A 12,057-nucleotide genomic window follows, 5' to 3' on the forward strand; every position below is an offset into this window, starting at 1 on the left:
GCTAAATTTGTCGCCAAGTTGGCGACAAAACTTGGCGACCAAAAGATTGGCGATATATCGCCAAGTGTCCGCGAAATTATAACACCACTTGAGTTTACACCGAAATTAACAATGATTTCCCTCCAAAAAGGGGCAAAAGTCCCCTTTAGAAACACTCGAATGCAACGAAAAAGGCAGGTGCACAACTAGACTCCACTAGAAGTCTACGTACCAAATTTCAACTTTCTAGGACGTACCGTTCTTGAGTTGTGCGACATACATACGCACATATACATATTCGCACATATTCATGTCACGAGAAACCTCGTTGTATTTAACTCAGGAATCGCCAAAATGGATATTTCGCGTGTCTGTACGTTCTTATGCCATTATTTATCCACGTGTGGTCGAGTCGATAAAAAAACTCAACATTCATTCGGGGGTGAGTAAAATGGAATTTAAGGTCGATTGTCGATTTTTGAGTGAAAATTTTTTCGCGAATATAATACTTCCTTTTGTGTAAAAGGAAGTAAAAATAACCTAAGTATATATATTTCAACAGTATTAATGTGCATATATCTCTAAAAAATATTATGCATGATACGTCGTTTCAACTAATTCATAGCAGAATTTTTTTAAAGGTGAAATATCCTCTAATTGTTATGAAGAAAAAAAAAAGTTGTACGTTGAGAAAGAAAGACTAATAAAAGTACATTTTTTAAGATGTTCTTTTCACTCTTGAAGGAAAAAAAAAGAAAGTAAGCAAAGATTGAATGGTATCCAGATACGGAAGTATATTTGAGCATTTCTGGAAGGATAAGGAAAATGAACAAAATAAAAACGACGAAACAGCTCAACCAAACCTGAAAAGAATAATAAACGGGACGAACAAAAGTTCGTCAAATGCACTCTTTCACCTTTTGAAAAAGAATATTTCTTACTTGTGCAAAGCGTAAAATTTCTTCAACTACCAACTTTCACTGCTGACAGAAATTGTAGCTAAAAATAAAATAAATAAAAAAGAAAGAAAGAGAAGAAAAACACACACAGACACACAAAAAAAGGCCCTTTTGCTGGTTACGTGTCATGCTTCAAAGTATATACTCCCTTTGGAACTAGAGCTTGATTACCAGTAACGAAACGTAAAATGAAGTAAACGTAAAAAAAAATCTTTCAGAGTTGGAATTCGATGCTATTGGAAAAGCAGGTTTCTAAAAGATGTTTTATTCAGAAACTTAAGTTGTAAAAAATGAAAGTTGGAATAAAGTTAATGGGTTTTGAAGCTGCTTGTACAAGAAGAAATTTATAATCAGCCAATAATACCAGGTTTTGTTTATAAACACTTTTTTTAAGGAATTATTTCTAAAACGACTTTCGAGAAAAGTTTTTAACTATGCATAATATACATTCTGCAATATTTTAGCTGATGACTGTACGATTTTTTTTAACTTCCTTTTACAAAAAAGGAAGTATTGTATTCGCGAAAAAAAATTCACTCAAAAATCGAATTTAATTTCCATTTTGCTCGCCCCCGAATGAATGATGAGTTTTTTTTTTCGACCCGACCACACGTGGATAAGTGCCTAAAAACGTATAGACACCTGAAGAATCCATTTTGACAATCCCCGAGTTAATTACAACTAAGGCCACTATATAAGGGGAGCTGACTTATCCGACATTTTGGTTCCAAAATTGCAGGGGCACAAAATTAGTTTTTTTTTAAAAAAACACTCATTGCAGAAAACTGGTGCCCGAGCTTTAGCTGAGTCGCCTGATTGATGTTTGATTATTTTATTCTGTGAATGAAAAAGATTTAATTAATACTAGTTAGAAAACAAATTAGGCATGGAAATGACGTTCATTACAGTAAACATTTCCCGAAGCAGTTTTGTTGGATTTGTGGTTGAAGTTATCTTTCTAGACTGACCTTAAGTGATATTTTACTCAACTGAACATCAATTGTTTTACGACATAGCACCCATCAAACGTTATAACGTATTTATAAATACTAGAAACAGGGTTGGATTCAAAGCTGTCTTGGAACCAAAATGTCGGATAAGTCGGCCTGTCCTCTTATAGGGGTTCTAATTACAACGAGTTATCTCGTGACGTCTGTACGTATGTATGTGCGTATATCTCGCATAAATCAATAACGGTATGCCCTAGAAAGTTGAAATTTGGCATATAGACTCCAAGTGGAGTCTAATTTTGCACCTTCTCTTTTGGTTGCATTCGGATATTCCAAAGGGGATCTTTTACACCTTTTTGGGGGTAAAATCATTGTTATTTTCAATGTAAACTCAAGCGGTGCTATAATTTGGCAAACATTTGGCAATACATCGGAAAGCTTTTGGTCGCCAAGTTCTGTCACCAACTTGGCGACGAATTTGGCGGCTTTTTTTTTTTTTTTATCTGGTTTCAATTTGGCCATATTTAGAGAGTTTATTATTGAATCACATTAACACTCTGCCAATATTGGGAAAATTTATCTGTATAAAACGTTTTCTTTGCTTCGGTTCCCAACAGACTTGGAATGAAAGTATTCAAAGTGTTTTTTTTTTTTTTTGCTCACTTCGAGGCACTATTATCTTTAAATTGGAGTAAAAGGAAGTCATGTGATGCACACATCAGCTCGTTTCTTTTTAAGTTTTAAACATCGTGAAGAACAGTAAACAGTTCTCTCACTGTTGAAAAATATACAAAAATGTTATTATTTTAGTTTTCTTTCGTTCATTAACTTTTAGAGAACTGTTTAAAATCATCATTTATTTACATGACATTAGCTGACGATTCTGGCAGTCAGTCTCATTATAGCTTCAGGTTCAAGAAAGAATACTAAAATTATTAATTTAAAAAGTGAACATTAATATACTAACAAAATTCACACAGAAAATATTTTTTTCTAAACAATCGAACTATACCACTAAAATTCTAACAAAGATATAATAGAATTAGTTTAATTTTAGAGATAATTTTCTACATTTCTCTATCATGCATTTTTTCAAAGGAAGAAGAAAAAATAGATCAATTTTAGAATAAAGGAGGCTTATTACGGTTTATTAATTTTTCAAGCACAGCATTAATCGAATTGCAGTAGGTGTTTTTTTTTTTCAGTATTAGGTACGTCTGTTCAATTAATAGAATTTTTTTTATCATTTTGCACATCAAGTGCATCTTCATGCTTGCTCGTTTTTTTTTTTTTTTTTTAATTTTTTTAAAACCAGGGAAGCAATTTAGCAAAAAAAATTGTTTTTTTAGAGAGTTTTTTCTCCCTTATCTTCAGTTCTCAATTTTTCTTCTAATTTGGGAAGTTTAGAAGGCAGACACCATAAAAAGAGGATTTGACACATGACTCTTTATAATCGCAAAAGAATAATCTTTTCATCATTATCTTTCAGACTGGATTTTTCCCCATTTTCTTTATATTACGAACTCACTGGTCGAGTAATGCTGACGTCATTAACAGTGAAACTCGCCCATAGCACGGTAATTTGATAATATGTTTTGGCAATGTTTGACGTGCAGGGAGATGAATTGGTTTGACAAGGCTGAACTGGATCCGATCACTTAACAGTTTTACTGGTAAGATTCATTTTAGGAGAATGAAGAAACAAAAAAGTAGTCAACAGTGTACGCTTTCTACTGGAGTTTAGGGTTAATCCACTGGAGTTAGGGTTCAAATTTCAACCATGAAACTATAACCAAACACAGGCACTGGCTTCGTTCAAATGTAGAAGCAAGTTTCACTCGTCATACCTTGACGGGTGATTTTCTAGTATATATATATATATATATACATATATATATATATACTATATATATATATATATATATATATATATATATATATATACACTCATAATATAATACTCGTTTAACGTTAACCAACGTTGTTTAATTAAGCACGTAAATTCTTTTTAATTTGATAAAAATGCAATTACTCGCTGACTCTAACGTTACCGACCTCATTAGAAACCTGCAAATTAATATATTATGCCAACTGCTCTTTGATAACGCAGCAGTTACTGCCCAATCTATTGCTCATATTGTTAAAATTCTCATATTTACATGGTTTTCAATTTACATTGTTAATATTCTTTTGTGTTTCCTGTTGTTGTTGTTTAGTACACTTGCCATTGTGCTACCTATGTGTGAGACTTGAAATAATATATGTAATATATCTTTAATACTTTGGCGGCATTCGCGCTGTCTAAATGTAGAATATTTTTACTTCATGTTCTAAGAATTTATATATATATATGATATATATAAATTCAGAAATGTATAAATAATATGTTCATGATGTTTGAAAATCTATCATCATAGATTTTTTAAAAAAGCTTTAAAAAGAGTTAAAATATAATTACTTTCCTTGTTTCAAAACTACCACGTCTTTCATTTATATTTCTCTTTTAAACGAAAATAAGTGTGTCGAGTATAAAACAGATTAAGTATTTTTTTTTCTTTTCAATTGAAAGAGAAACTCAGTCGCGCTTTACAAAGGTTAGAAATGCAGTTTGACGTAAATCATCAGAAAAAGAAAAGTCTAAAAATCTTGTTTTGAAACTTGTTAAGTGAAATACCATGTTTCAGCTAAAACTTTATTTTGAATTCTAAAATTTAAGCATTTACGCTTTCCAGAATTGCACTGAGTATAGTTTAACTTTTTCGAGGCGTTGGTTTTTTCACCCAAAACAAAACCGATAAAAACATTACTTGCCATCAAATATACGTGACTAAACACGAGATCTCCATTAAGAAGCAATGTAACCACAACTCATAATCATTTCTCATAACAAATAAGTTTTGAAATGCTATAACAGGAAGAAAAGTTTTATTATTATTCAATAGTTCAAAAGAAACAATAATGTTTTCGTTACATCATTCTTTCATACTTTTTCTTACTAACATACCATGCATTTCTAGTTTTTTGTTTTCCCATTTTTATTTTGGCTGAAATGTACTTATATATTATTAGTTGTAGTTTCGAATGTTAGTTAATTGATTGTTTTTATTATTTTTTTTAACATACTTCCTTTCACTCATTGTGACTTTTATATCAGATAAAAACGAGACGCAATTAAAATGAATGAGTTAAAAGAAAAATTAAGTTTTTACCAATGTTTGCCAAGTGAACAACAATTACGTACTTTGTTTTCGAAATATTACGCAATTTATGTCAAAATATACCCAAAACTGAGCTCAGCTATCGGTTAACGTGTGCTGTGGCTCAACTTAATGAAAATTCTCCTTTTTTTTGGGAGGGGGGGCTTCAGTGTTGCCTGATTGGGGGAAAATTCCCCATTTTGGGGAAATCTGGTGCTCTCTGGGGAAATTTTGGGGAAATGGGTTTTGAGGGGAATTTTTTGAGGAAAAATTTTTTTCTTGGGAAAAACCTGGGGGAAAAAAAACCTCGGGAAAAAAAAATTTTTGTAATTAAATTTGCGTCTTGACATCTGGTAGTTACATTGTTTGTATCAAACAGCATTGGTTTAGCTTTGCTCAGCTTTATGGAATTCGCATTTGGTATTATGTGGAATATTATGCTACAGAATTCGCATTAATAGTTCTGCGTGAGTTACTAGTTGATACGTGAAACAGACAAAAATAAGTGTGATGAAGAACGTTCTTGGATTAATATATACAAAAATCACAGTTTAAATGTACATACAGAAGCATAGTAAATGCGAGTAAAAAAAAATATTTTGCTGTTTCTTATCTCTCGGTCAGGTGCTTGTATTTATGACTAGTGGCACCCGCACAGCTTTGCCCGTAATAGAAAATTAAAAGGTATTTTGGTTCCCCTGTATATTTACAAATAATGCATGATGAATTTCTCGCCAATTGGCATGCCCACGTTACGTTTCCACATTATGATAACTTGGTATTTTAGTCGTCCATCTTATGATAATTTTGCTCGGGAAAATGCTCTTAAAATTGGAATAGAAAAAGAACAAAATCGAATTTTCGAAAAATCTTCTAACGGTGCACACCCCCATGGTACAAACTGATTCTTTGCCACATTTCATGAAAATCAGTCGAACGGTCTAGATGCTATGCGCGTCACAGAGATCCTGACAGAGAGAGAGAGAGATCCGGAGAGAGGGACTCTTAGCTTTATTATTGGTAAAGATAAAAAAAAGATAAAGACAAATAAAAAGCAAAAATGGGAAGGAAAAAAAATGGGCAATTTTATAAGAAAATTTGGCTATTTGGGGAAAAAACTTTTTCAAGAGACAAAAATATCAGAGGAAGTCGATTCATTTTATGAAAATGTTAGCGGAAAAATAATTTTTGAATTTGGGGAATTTTGATAGAAAACATCGCTTTTTAGGGAAAAATTGGAAGGGAATTGGGGAAATCTGGATTTGACCATCTGGCAACACTGGGGGGCTTTCTACCAGTTAACACTTTAAAAATATCCAAATTCTGTACAATTAACCTTATTCCTTTGAATTTTTGTATGCTCTTTACTTCTAAGCATTCCAAAATTTTATCACGTTCCTACCAATTTTAGCTTTATTTTTCATTTTGCTAATATTATCGATAAAAAGACTTATTACAACTCTACAAAATACTAAAAAGATAAGCAAATTTATAGATTGATTAACATTATCACAGCCAACATTTTTTAAACAGCCGCCAAAGGAAGCAATTTTAGCGTAAAAAGATGAATGATAAGTAAGCCAAACAGCCGTCGTAGGCGGCTGCTTGCATATAAAGGGTTATGGCGTAAAAAGACAAACCAGCTGGTCGCCGCAGGTGGCTAGTATCATTAGATATGAGATTAAGAGTGTTAGCACCAAAAATTGAAAGTTTTAATGGAACTGTTAAAAGTTGAGAAAACTCTCATATTTTTTATAGCATAAAATGGTACTAGTAACCCAAGTATGTGCTTCTATACAACATGATTTTGAAAAAGTTGTTAACGAAAGCTTACCAAAAGTTAAAGCTTTGCACGCGTTTTATTCAAATCTTTAAAATGCCCACTTATATCCCTTGTTAGTATATAACGAATTTATGCACTTTACTTTAAGTTCTGTTCTACTCAAGTAAAATGCTTACTAAATGTTCAACTTGGTTTCAGAGAAAACTTGCTTTGTCTATCAATTCTTTCAACTATTTTCCGAAATATTATGTACTCCTTTATTCTATAAGTAGACCAGGGTGAAACCTATAAACAAATTTAGAGATTAGTAAATACTTAACCAAAGGAAATGACTCTCAAAGTTTGTCAGTTGAATTTCTCAGTATCTCGTAAATAAAGCAAATAAGAATTCGGATCTGAAGATGCGTTATACTTTTAAACTTAGGATGAATTTAGGAAAACTTTTAGATGCGTTATACGTAATAACATTATTTGTGCAATACTTTTCCTTAAAGCTGTCTTTTCAGCGACGCTGCCTTTTATTTTCTGTGTAGGAGAGGGGAGGGGAGAGGGGTGTTTGTACATAGTAATCCTTGTGTGTAAAGGGGAGGAATGGGTACAGTGAGACATAGAAAGCAGTGAGACAACAGCAGTTTATTTTAATAAAGCAAATAAGAATTCGGATCTGAAGATGTGTTATACTTTTAAACTATGCGCAATGACATTATTTGTGCCATAATTTTCCTCAAAGCTGTCTTTTCAGTGACGCTGCCTTTCATTTTCTGTGTAGGAGAGGGGAGGGGAGAGGGGCGTTTGTACATAGTAATCCTTGTGTGTAAAGGGGAGGAATGGGTACAGTGAGACATAGAAAGCAGTGAGACAACAGCAGTTTATTTTAATAAAGCAAATAAGAGTTCGGATCTGAAGATGTGTTATACTTTTAAACTATGCGCAATGACATTATTTGTGCCATAATTTTCCTCAAACCTGTCTTTTCAGTGACGCTGCCTTTCATTTTCTGTGTAGGAGAGGGGAGGGGAGAGGGGTGTTTGTACATAGTAATCCTTGTGTGTAAAGGGGAGGAATGGGTACAGTGAGACATAGAAAGCAGTGAGACAACAGCAGTTTATTTTAATAAAGCAAATAAGAATTCGGATCTGAAGATGTGTTATACTTTTAAACTATGCGCAATGACATTATTTGTGCCATAATTTTCCTCAAAGCTGTCTTTTCAGTGACGCTGCCTTTCATTTTCTGTGTAGGAGAGGGGAGGGGAGAGGGGCGTTTGTACATAGTAATCCTTGTGTGTAAAGGGGAGGAATGGGTACAGTGAGACATAGAAAGCAGTGAGACAACAGCAGTTTATTTTAATAAAGCAAATAAGAGTTCGGATCTGAAGATGTGTTATACTTTTAAACTATGCGCAATGACATTATTTGTGCCATAATTTTCCTCAAACCTGTCTTTTCAGTGACGCTGCCTTTCATTTTCTGTGTAGGAGAGGGGAGGGGAGAGGGGTGTTTGTACATAGTAATCCTTGTGTGTAAAGGGGAGGAATGGGTACAGTGAGACATAGAAAGCAGTGAGACAACAGCAGTTTATTTTAATAAAGCAAATAAGAGTTCGGATCTGAAGATGTGTTATACTTTTAAACTATGCGCAATGACATTATTTGTGCCATAATTTTCCTCAAACCTGTCTTTTCAGTGACGCTGCCTTTCATTTTCTGTGTAGGAGAGGGGAGGGGAGAGGGGTGTTTGTACATAGTAATCCTTGTGTGTAAAGGGGAGGAATGGGTACAGTGAGACATAGAAAGCAGTGAGACAACAGCAGTTTATTTTAATAAAGCAAATAAGAGTTCGGATCTGAAGATGTGTTATACTTTTAAACTATGCGCAATGACATTATTTGTGCCATAATTTTCCTCAAAGCTGTCTTTTCAGTGACGCTGCCTTTCATTTTCTGTGTAGGAGAGGGGAGGGGAGAGGGGTGTTTGTACATAGTAATCCTTGTGTGTAAAGGGGAGGAATGGGTACAGTGAGACATAGAAAGCAGTGAGACAACAGCAGTTTATTTTAATAAAGCAAATAAGAGTTCGGATCTGAAGATGTGTTATACTTTTAAACTATGCGCAATGACATTATTTGTGCCATAATTTTCCTCAAACCTGTCTTTTCAGTGACGCTGCCTTTCATTTTCTGTGTAGGAGAGGGGAGGGGAGAGGGGTGTTTGTACATAGTAATCCTTGTGTGTAAAGGGGAGGAATGGGTACAGTGAGACATAGAAAGCAGTGAGACAACAGCAGTTTATTTTAATAAAGCAAATAAGAGTTCGGATCTGAAGATGTGTTATACTTTTAAACTATGCGCAATGACATTATTTGTGCCATAATTTTCCTCAAAGCTGTCTTTTCAGTGACGCTGCCTTTCATTTTCTGTGTAGGAGAGGGGAGGGGAGAGGGGTGATTGTACATAGTAATCCTTGTGTGTAAAGGGGAGGAATGGGTACAGTGAGACATAGAAAGCAGTGAGACAACAGCAGTTTATTTTAATAAAGCAAATAAGAATTCGGATCTGAAGATGTGTTATACTTTTAAACTATGCGCAATGACATTATTTGTGCCATAATTTTCCTCAAAGCTGTCTTTTCAGTGACGCTGCCTTTCATTTTCTGTGTAGGAGAGGGGAGGGGAGAGGGGCGTTTGTACATAGTAATCCTTGTGTGTAAAGGGGAGGAATGGGTACAGTGAGACATAGAAAGCAGTGAGACAACAGCAGTTTATTTTAATAAAGCAAATAAGAGTTCGGATCTGAAGATGTGTTATACTTTTAAACTATGCGCAATGACATTATTTGTGCCATAATTTTCCTCAAACCTGTCTTTTCAGTGACGCTGCCTTTCATTTTCTGTGTAGGAGAGGGGAGGGGAGAGGGGTGTTTGTACATAGTAATCCTTGTGTGTAAAGGGGAGGAATGGGTACAGTGAGACATAGAAAGCAGTGAGACAACAGCAGTTTATTTTAATAAAGCAAATAAGAGTTCGGATCTGAAGATGTGTTATACTTTTAAACTATGCGCAATGACATTATTTGTGCCATAATTTTCCTCAAACCTGTCTTTTCAGTGACGCTGCCTTTCATTTTCTGTGTAGGAGAGGGGAGGGGAGAGGGGCGTTTGTACATAGTAATCCTTGTGTGTAAAGGGGAGGAATGGGTACAGTGAGACATAGAAAGCAGTGAGACAACAGCAGTTTATTTTAATAAAGCAAATAAGAATTCGGATCTGAAGATGTGTTATACTTTTAAACTATGCGCAATGACATTATTTGTGCCATAATTTTCCTCAAACCTGTCTTTTCAGTGACGCTGCCTTTCATTTTCTGTGTAGGAGAGGGGAGGGGAGAGGGGTGTTTGTACATAGTAATCCTTGTGTGTAAAGGGGAGGAATGGGTACAGCGAGACATAGAAAGCAGTGAGACAACAGCAGTTTATTTTAATAAAGCAAATAAGAATTCGGATCTAAAGATGTGTTATACTTTTAAATTATGCGTAATGACATTATTCGTGCCATAATTTCCTCAAAGCTGTCTTTTAAGTGACGCTGCCTTTCATTTTCTGTGTAAGAGAGGAGAGGGGAGGGGAGAGGGGTGTTTGTACATAGTAATCCTTGTGTGTATAGGGGAGGAATGGTTACAGTGAGACATTGAAAGCAGTGAGACAACAGCAATTTATTTTCTGTTTGGATATTTCCAGGCTGCTAGAACTTCTGTTCAAGTCGACGCACAATAAACAATATTGCAGAAAAAGAATGCTTTCAAATCTGAAGTAAGAAACATTAATGTCTCATTATAATTCGACCCCATGGCAATAGTATTTCAGCCTTGTTTATTGGAATATTTCGAAATTGTAAGACAAAATTTTCAGTTTGGTGTTATCGCATTCATGGTGTTCTTACATAAGCTTTTTATTAGACGATTATTTTTTCAGTAGAATGGTGCTCTTAATTTTCTTTGTCTGAGAATGGAAACTATTGAGTTTATATTTTGCTCAGACATGAAAAGAGATACACCATACGCATCTCATTTATCCCATGGTATTTTTATTTTATAAATAGAGAAATTATACATAGAAATAAATTGAACTATAACTGCCCTCTTAATGGAAATATTAACCAGACAACTTTAAAAGCACCCCACCAACATAATCGAAACTTTTGAATTTTCTTAAGGCAATTATATCGCTTAATAATACTGAACTATTAGCGAAATTTCTATTAAGTTCATATTAAATAATTATGGGATTACATAATTATCTCAAATTTATTTCTATTTTGTACTTATTCTCTTTAAATTAATGTTTGATATTGTTAATATTCATCTAAGTTTTGAAATTACGAACGAAGGAAAAAAAGAAAAAATCTTCCTTTTTTTTCATAGAAATAAAGAAGTCATACAAGCTTATTTGTTGGTTAGACAGTAGATATAGTAATAGATAAACAGATGCAGTTTACCAATTCAAGATCTTCTAAATCATTCAATAGCAGTTCCGAACAGATGTGCAGGTATACGAAAGCAAAAAAAAAAAGTAATGCCAGATACTGTCGAAAAATGAAAACTATGATCGCAACAGATAGTTTTTGACGACTTATCAGATGAAGACCAATCTCATTTATCTCCTATTTTCGACAACAAGAAGCTTAGGACGGATGATTTTATTCCTGTGGAATTCACAGCATATGAAAAAAATATATAATATGCTTGTATAGTGGGAAAGTTTATAGCATTACTGCTTTAAATGACATAAAACTACACATTTATGTACAACTCTAAAAATTTCGGTAAATGTTGCAATGTTGCCTTTTCTACTGTACCAGACGTCACAAGGGTCCGGGGTTCGATCCGAGTGGTTCAAAGATCCACCGTCTTCATTAATGGTGACTGGGGGACGTTAAATATGCTCGTGTTGACAAAGTCTTCCAAGCAAACGTTACCTCTGGGAGGTGCTGGACAAGGATTGCTCGGTTTCTGGTCTGAATTAAAAAAAAAAAAAAAAAACAGAGCTGTTTTTAGGCTCCAACGGGTTAAACTACAAATAGTGGTAGGTACTGGGGACCCTGGAGTGAAAAGTGAAAAGAGTTCCAGACGACAAAAATACATTAAATTTATCATACCAAAAGCAGTAACTCATACCAATCCCAAACGGCAACAATCAT

This window comes from Uloborus diversus, chromosome 4, assembly GCF_026930045.1.
Source record: "Uloborus diversus isolate 005 chromosome 4, Udiv.v.3.1, whole genome shotgun sequence".
NCBI lineage: Eukaryota > Metazoa > Arthropoda > Arachnida > Araneae > Uloboridae > Uloborus > Uloborus diversus.